General features: G+C 41.7%; 2 non-coding genes across 2 annotated transcripts; one reads left to right on the top strand and one right to left on the bottom strand.

The window, feature by feature from the left end:
* The first annotated feature begins 468 nt into the window (after positions 1 to 468).
* Positions 469 to 550, top strand: TRNAL-AAG (transfer RNA leucine (anticodon AAG)). The gene has a single exon. It is a non-coding gene; the product is annotated as a tRNA-Leu (tRNA).
* A 2,970-nt stretch (positions 551 to 3,520) lies between these two features.
* TRNAL-AAG (transfer RNA leucine (anticodon AAG)) lies at positions 3,521 to 3,602 on the bottom strand. The gene has a single exon. It is a non-coding gene; the product is annotated as a tRNA-Leu (tRNA).
* Positions 3,603 to 7,313: the final 3,711 nt, after the last annotated feature.

The following is a 7,313-nucleotide window of genomic DNA, read 5'->3' as shown; positions in this document are numbered from 1 at the left end:
GGATGAGTAGAGTGATTAGCAAACATAAACAGAGACATGCTGCTTCTGCTGCTTTCCAGTAAGTCACCCTAGTGATGGATTCATAGCTACACTGCTCTGCACTGCTGTATAATGTCTACCTTGCTGCTGCTTCTGATTATCTGTTACGTACAGGCAGGGGTGTAGGAATACTTCATGTTTGAGTGTCCTGTATATGAGAGATCATAGCAAGTAATCTATACCACCTAATTCAGTGATATCTAAAAATTAGCGCATGAGCCAACATAGGAAAGATTAGATAAATATTTGGATACAAGTCATATGTTTTGTAAAATGGTGCCCCAGAGTCAATGTACAAACAATTCCCTGATAATTATGTTGCTGTTGCATAATAACAATTGTCTTTTTGCCTTATTGGATATAGAATATTTTCTGCCACTTACATCAAAAGCAAACTTCTGATATAAATAACTTTAAACATCTGTAAGAGGTAGCGTGGCCGAGCGGTCTAAGGCGCTGGATTAAGGCTCCAGTCTCTCTGGGAGCGTGGGTTCAAATCCCACCGCTGCCATTATTTATTTGGATCTAATTTTTACCAAAAATTAGGAAACAGTTGAGTAAGTAAAGGGGGTTGAGAATTTAGGAGGCAGCGGTAATTCGATCCTATACTTTTGAACTACAAAAGGTGGAAAACCTGCGAAAACTGAGATTTTAAGATTGGACTGTAGAAAGGCAGTTTTTAATGGACTCAGTAAAAAGGAAGGAAAGGTAGGATGTTCTAAAGGAAAGAAATGTCCAGGAAGGATGGGAGATTTTGCTAAATTAAATTCTCACTGCGCAATCAGTAACAATCCCAAAAAGAAGAAAGAATGGAAAGCATTCATGGAGACCAGGATGGTTGAATACTGAACTTAAAAGCTTGCTAAAAAGGAACAAAGAAATGAAGATCAAATGAAAAGAAGGGTTCATATCTAAAGAAGAATATAATGCTGTCTGCAGGGAAAGCTTGGCTAGCGTTTGAAGAGTTAAAGCCAGTAATGAAGTGAGGCTTGCAAGAGAGACCAAAAGCATTAAGAAAGGATTTTGGAGGTAAGTCAAAAGTAAAAGAAAAGCCAAAGATGCTATAGGATTTTTAAAGGATGAAAAGGATAAAGTGGTCAATAATGATGTTGAGAAGACTGAACTTTTAAATTCCTGTTTTGCTTCTGTGTTCTCTAAGAAAGCAAATGTAACATCAAGTGATCTTCACTGTGCTGTAGAAGAAAAGGAACATGTGAGCAAGTCATACGTATGAATACGGCATATGAATAGTCATGTTGGCTTTAGGCATCAGAATTAATTACATCATTTACATCTATGTTACATCCATGTCAGTTCAATCAATGATCAACCATTCTCAAAATTTTCCAAAATCAATCTTGGTCAAAAGAAGTCTAACTGCTAGCTCATATCCCTGCTGCCTTTTTAGGATTGTCAATACAGGATGAGAAGAGTGATTAGCAAACATAAACAGAGCCATGCTGCTTCTGCTGCTTTCCAGTAAGTCACCCTAGTGATGGATTCATAGCTACACTGCTCTGCACTGCTGTATAATGTCTTCCTAGCTGCTGCTTCTGATTATCTGTTACGTACAGGCAGGGGTGAAGGAATCCTTCATGTTTGAGTGTCCTGTAAATGGGAAATCATAGCAAGTAATCTATACCACCTAATTCAGTGATATTTAAAAATTAGCGGATGAGCCAACAGAGGAAAGATTAGTTAAATATCTGGATACAAGTCATATGTTTTGGAAAAAGGTTCCCCCGAGTCAATGTACAAATCCTCCGCTCTGAATCCTTTGCTCACTGCCCCGGCAGTCTCGCTCTGCTCTGACCTCTTGCTTACTGCTCCAGGCGGCCTTTTCCGGCTCTACTCTTGCTCACCGTCCCAGGCGGCCTCGTCCTGCTCTACTCTTGCTCACCGCTCCAGGCGGTCTCGTCCAGCCCTGCTCTCGCTCACCTCTCTGGGCGGCCTCACTCTGCTGTGTTTGTCCGCCACATCTGTGGTTCTGTTCCTGAGTCCCAGTGTGTACTGGGTCCTATCCCTCCTGTGTTCCCACCTGCTAGTGCCTCCCTGTCTGCTCTCTTGCTGTGCTTGCCTGTACCCCTCTGCCTGCATAGTTCCTGAGTCCCAGTGTGTACTGGGTCCTATCCCGCCTGTGTTCCTACCTGCTAGTGCCTCCCTGTCTGCACTCTAGCTGTGCTTGCCTGTACCCCCCTGCCTGCATACCCGACTGCCTGCATACCTGTCGTGCCTGCCTATACCCACCAGTCTGTGCGCCAGCCTAACCAGTCGGTTCCTGTATTCCCCTGTGTGGGTCAACAGCCGTGTCCGGGGTCTGTCCTGGAGTAGCACCTGGTCCCTCTGCTCGGTTCCTCCTTGGTGCACTGGCGTCGTATGCCGTCATGCGACCCTGGTCGGATCGGGTGAATACCTAGTTACGCCCCTCCAGGCATTCACTCTCAGGCACGGTCCAGTGGAATCACTCGCACACGCCGCTCAGCCCGGGCGTGTGCATTACAATCACTAGGGTAACTTACTGGAAAGCAGCAGAAGCAGCATGGCTCTGTTTATGTTTGCTAATCTCTCTGCTCATCCTGTATTGATAACCCTAAAAAGGCAGCAGGGATATGAGCTGGCAGTTAGACTTCTTTTGACCAAGATTGATTTTGGCAAATTTTGAGAATGGTTGATCATTGATTGAACTGACATGGATGTAACATAGATGGTAAATTATGTAATTAATTCTGATGCCTACCTGACCACTCATATGCAGTATTCATACGTATGACTTGTTCACATGTTCCTTTTCTTCTACAGCTCAGTGAAGATCACTTGATGTTACATTTGCTTTCTTAGAGAGCACAGAAGCCAAATAGGAATTTAAAAGTTCAGTCTTCTCAACATCATTATTGACCACTTTACCCTTTTCATCTTTTAAAAATCCTATAGCATCTTTGTCATTTCTTTAACTTTTGACTTACTTCCAAAATCCTTTCTTATTGCTTTTGGTCTGTCTTGCAAGCCTGACTTCATTACTGGCTTTAGCTCTTCTAACGCTAGCCCAGCTTTCCCTGCAGACAGCATTATATTCTTCTTTAGATATGAACCCTTCTTTTCATTTGATATTCAATTCTTTGTTCCTTTTTAGCAACCTTTTAAGTTCAGTATTCAGCCATCATGGTCTCCATAAATGCTTTCCATTCTTCCTTCTATTCGGGATTGTTACTGATTGTGCAGTGAGAATTAAATTTAGCAAAATCTCCCATCCGTCCTGGACATTTCTTTGCTTTAGAACATCCTACCTTTCCTTCCTTTTTACTGAGTCCATTAAACACTTCCCTTCTACAGTCCAATCTTAAAATCTCAGTTTTCGCAGGTTTTCCACCTTTTGTAGTTCAAAAGTATAGGATAGAATTACCGCTGCCTCCTAAATTCTCAATCCCCTTTACTTCCTCAACTGTTTCCTAATTTTTGGTAAAAATTAGATCCAAATAAATAATGGCAGCAGTGGGATTTGAACCCACGCATCCATAGAGGCTGGAGCCTTAATCCAGCGCCTTAGACCACTCGGCCACGCTACCTCATACAGATGTTCAAACTCATTTAAATCAGAAATTTGCTAATGATATAAGTTGCAGAAAACATTGTTTAACTAATTAGACAAAAATACAAATGTTATTTTTTTTGTATATTTGTCTAATTAGTTATACAATGTTTTCTGCAACTTAAATCATTGTCAAATTTCTGATATAAATAAGTTTGAACATCCGTATGAGGTAGCGTGACCGAGCGGTCTAAGTCGCTGGATTAAGGCTTTAGTCTCTCTGGAGGCGTGTGCTGAAATCCCACTGCTGCCATTATTTATTTGGATCTAATTTTTACCAAAAATTAGGAAACAGCTGAGGAAGTAAAGGGGGTTGAGAATTTAGGAGTTAGCGGTAATTCTATCCTTTACTTTTGAACTACAAAAGGTGGAAAACCTGCGAAAACTGAGATTTTAAGATTGAACTGTAGAAAGGCAGTTTTTAATGGACTCAGTAAAAAGGAAGGTATGGTAAGATGTTCTAAAGGAAAGAAATGTCCAGGAAGGATGGGAGATTTTGCTAAAATAAATTCTTACTGCGCAATCAGTAACAATCCCGAAAAGAAGGAAGAATGGAAAGCATTTATGGAGACCAGGATGGCTGAATACTGAACTTAAAAGCTTGCTAAAAAGGAACAAAGAAATGAATATCAAATGAAAATAATTGTTCATATCTAAAGAAGAATATCATGCTGTCTGCAGGGAAAGCTGGGCTAGCGTTAGAAGAGCTAAAGCCAGTAATGAAGTGAGGCTTGCAAGAGAGACCAAAAGCAATAAGAAAGGATTTTGGAAGTAAGTCAAAAGTTAAAGAAAAGCCAAAGATGCTATAGGATTTTTAAAAGATGAAAAGGGTAAAGTGGTCAATAATTGTTACAACTCTCCTGTTAGGTTTTTTTTAGTTTGCTGGTCACATGACCATTTTGCCTATTTAATCCGGCTCCGCCCTCCTGGCTTTGCTGGACTTCATTTGTATTTACTACTGTTGAGCTAGCTTGTTACTCTATTGCCGTTCTCTGTTAGTTTTGCTAGGTTTTCTGACCTCTATGCTTTTTGTTGTGTGTTTGTCTTTGACTGCTACTATTTCTGCTAGGAGGTGTCCAACTAATCCCAGTCCCTAGATCTTGTAGGGATCCCTCCCACACATCTATAGGTCTGCATTCAGACTAGCCGAGGACTTTAGCGGGTCTGATCGCAGGATCAGGTTCCCCGTTACATAGTAGGGATCTAGTTTAGTTCTAATGTAGGGACAGATCTCCTGCCTTTCCTTAGTCTCTGTAGCAGATCATAACAGTAAGTCCAGCCATAAAAAAAAATAAAAAAAATAAAAAAAATAAAGGGAAAGGATTTTCTCTGGGGAAAGACCTCCAGTTTTCCATCATGATCTCGGTGCAAGATTTGGCTCAACGCTTGCAGGGACTCTCTCTGGAGGTGACCAAGCTCCAACAACACGTGAGTAGCTGTCCTGGAGCGCATTTTGTGGAACCAAAGGTACGTCTGCCTGATTTATTTTTTGGCGAACAACAAGATTTTTTTTCTTTTAAAAATGCTTGTCTATTATATTTTCGTTTGAGACCCGGATCCTCTGGTGATGAATCACAGCGCATAGGGTTCATGAAGTCACTTTTGCGCAAAGATCCTCAGGGATGTGCCTTCTCTCTCCATCCTAGTGATCCGTGCTTTAGTTCAGTGGATAGTTTTTTTTCTGCTTTGGATTTGTTGTACGATGATCCTGATCGTGTCTCATCTGCTGAGTCTGAATTAGGACGTTTGAGGCAGGGATCAGGTAATGTGGAAAAATATTGTTCTCACTTCCGTCGGTGGTCTGCCCAGGTAGGGTGGAATGATTCAGCTTTGAAAAGCTTGTTTCTTGCAGGCCTAGGTGAAAGGTTTAAGGATTTACTGATTGCTTATCCCACACCTGGAAACTTGCAGGAGGCAATGCAATTAGCTATACGGGTGGACAGGAAACTGCGTGCAAGGGTTAATGAGAGCAAATCCTCTCCTATGTCAGCTTTAAGTCCTGAGCGGTTCTGTGCTGACAATGGAGAGCCGATGGAAATTGGGGCGATGGCACCCCGCTCTCAGGAAAAAGACCGCCGACTTTCTGAAGGCTTGTGCTTCTATTGCGGAAGTTCTGGTCACTTTATTAAGAACTGTGTGCTTCGTAAGAAGAAAGAAAAAAAAATGGTCAGTCATGCTCGTATTGCCTGTTTAAATTCTAAGGGGGTATTCCTATCTGCCACTACTGCTGCTCAGGATGAATTAATTGAATTTCGGGTATTTGTGGATTGTGGATCTACTCTGAATGTGATTGATGGGGGATTCTTGGAAAAACTTAGATTAGAACCTAAAACGTTGTCATCCCCTATTGCTGTGGTTTCTGTCGATGGCTCTCCCTTGAAGAGTGTTACTCACAAGGTCTGTGAATTTCCCCTCACTATTAATGGTATTCATCAAGAGAATTTGGATTTGGTGGTATTGGATAATTTGCCTTCTCCAGTAATATTGGGGTTACCCTGGTTGAAATTGCACAATCCTGTTCTGGATTGGTCTACCAATGAAATTAAGTCCTGGAGCCCTAAGTGTTATGACAAGTGTTGTAACGGGCGCATTGCTGCTGTGGATAGAGCGGAATTGCCTGTACCTATTCAGGATTTTTGGAGAGTTTTTTCTGAGGAGGAGTCGCAGGTTTTGCCTCCCCATAGAGACTATGATTGTACCATTGAATTTGTCCCTGGAGCGACTCTTCCTAAGAGTCATTTATTTAATCTTACTATTCCTGAGAGAAAGGCTTTAGAGGAATACATACAGACAAGCTTGGCCGCTGGTCACATTAGGCCTTCAAAGTCTCCTGTGGCTGTTGTTTTTTTTTTTGTGAAAAAAAAAGATGGCGGTTTACGTCCTTGTCTGGACTTTCGTGAGATTAATAAAATTACTGTACGCAATCCTTACCCACTGCCATTGATTCCCGATTTATTTAACCAGTTAGTGGGGGCCAAGTGGTTCTCTAAAATTGATCTCCGGGGGGCATACAATTTGTTGCGCATGAAGGAGGGTGATCAATGGAAGACTGCCTTTAACACTCCTGTGGGTCATTTTGAGAATCTGGTTATGCCTTTTGGTCTCACCAATGCTCCAGCATTTTTTCAGAATCTTATTAATGACATCCTTAGACCTTTAATCGGCAAAGATGTGGTTGTGTATTTGGATGACATTTTGATTTATTCGCCGGATCTGGAGTCTCATTGGCGAAGCGTACGTGAGGTATTACAGTTATTAATGGACAATTCGCTTTTTGCTAAGCTGGAGAAATGTGAGTTCGCTGTACAGAGAATTAGTTTTTTGGGCTACATTGTCTCCAGTGAAGGTTTTGAGATGGACCCGGTTAAAGTTCAGGCTGTACAGGAATGGCCTAGGCCTATTGGTTTGAAATCGATACAGAGGTTTTTGGGTTTTGCCAATTATAACAGAAAATTCATAAAAAATTTTTCTATTATTGTCAAACCGCTGACCGATCTCACCAGGAAAGGTGCTAATGCGGTTCAGTGGACTTCTGAGGCCATTGAAGCTTTTGTGTTTTTAAAGGAGAGGTTCACCTCTGCTCCCATCCTTATGCAGACTGATGTGACTAAGCCGTTTTTGGTTGAGGTTGATGCTTCTTCGGTGGGGGTTGGTGCGGTGTTGTCTCTAGAGATGAGCGTTGTTCTAC

Source organism: Phyllobates terribilis, unplaced genomic scaffold (assembly GCF_046119375.1).
Source record: "Phyllobates terribilis strain yellow unplaced genomic scaffold, ASM4611937v1 Scaffold_11__3_contigs__length_659146591, whole genome shotgun sequence".
NCBI lineage: Eukaryota > Metazoa > Chordata > Amphibia > Anura > Dendrobatidae > Phyllobates > Phyllobates terribilis.
Note: the sequence above shows the minus strand (reverse complement) of the source record. Positions and strands in the feature narration are given on the sequence as shown.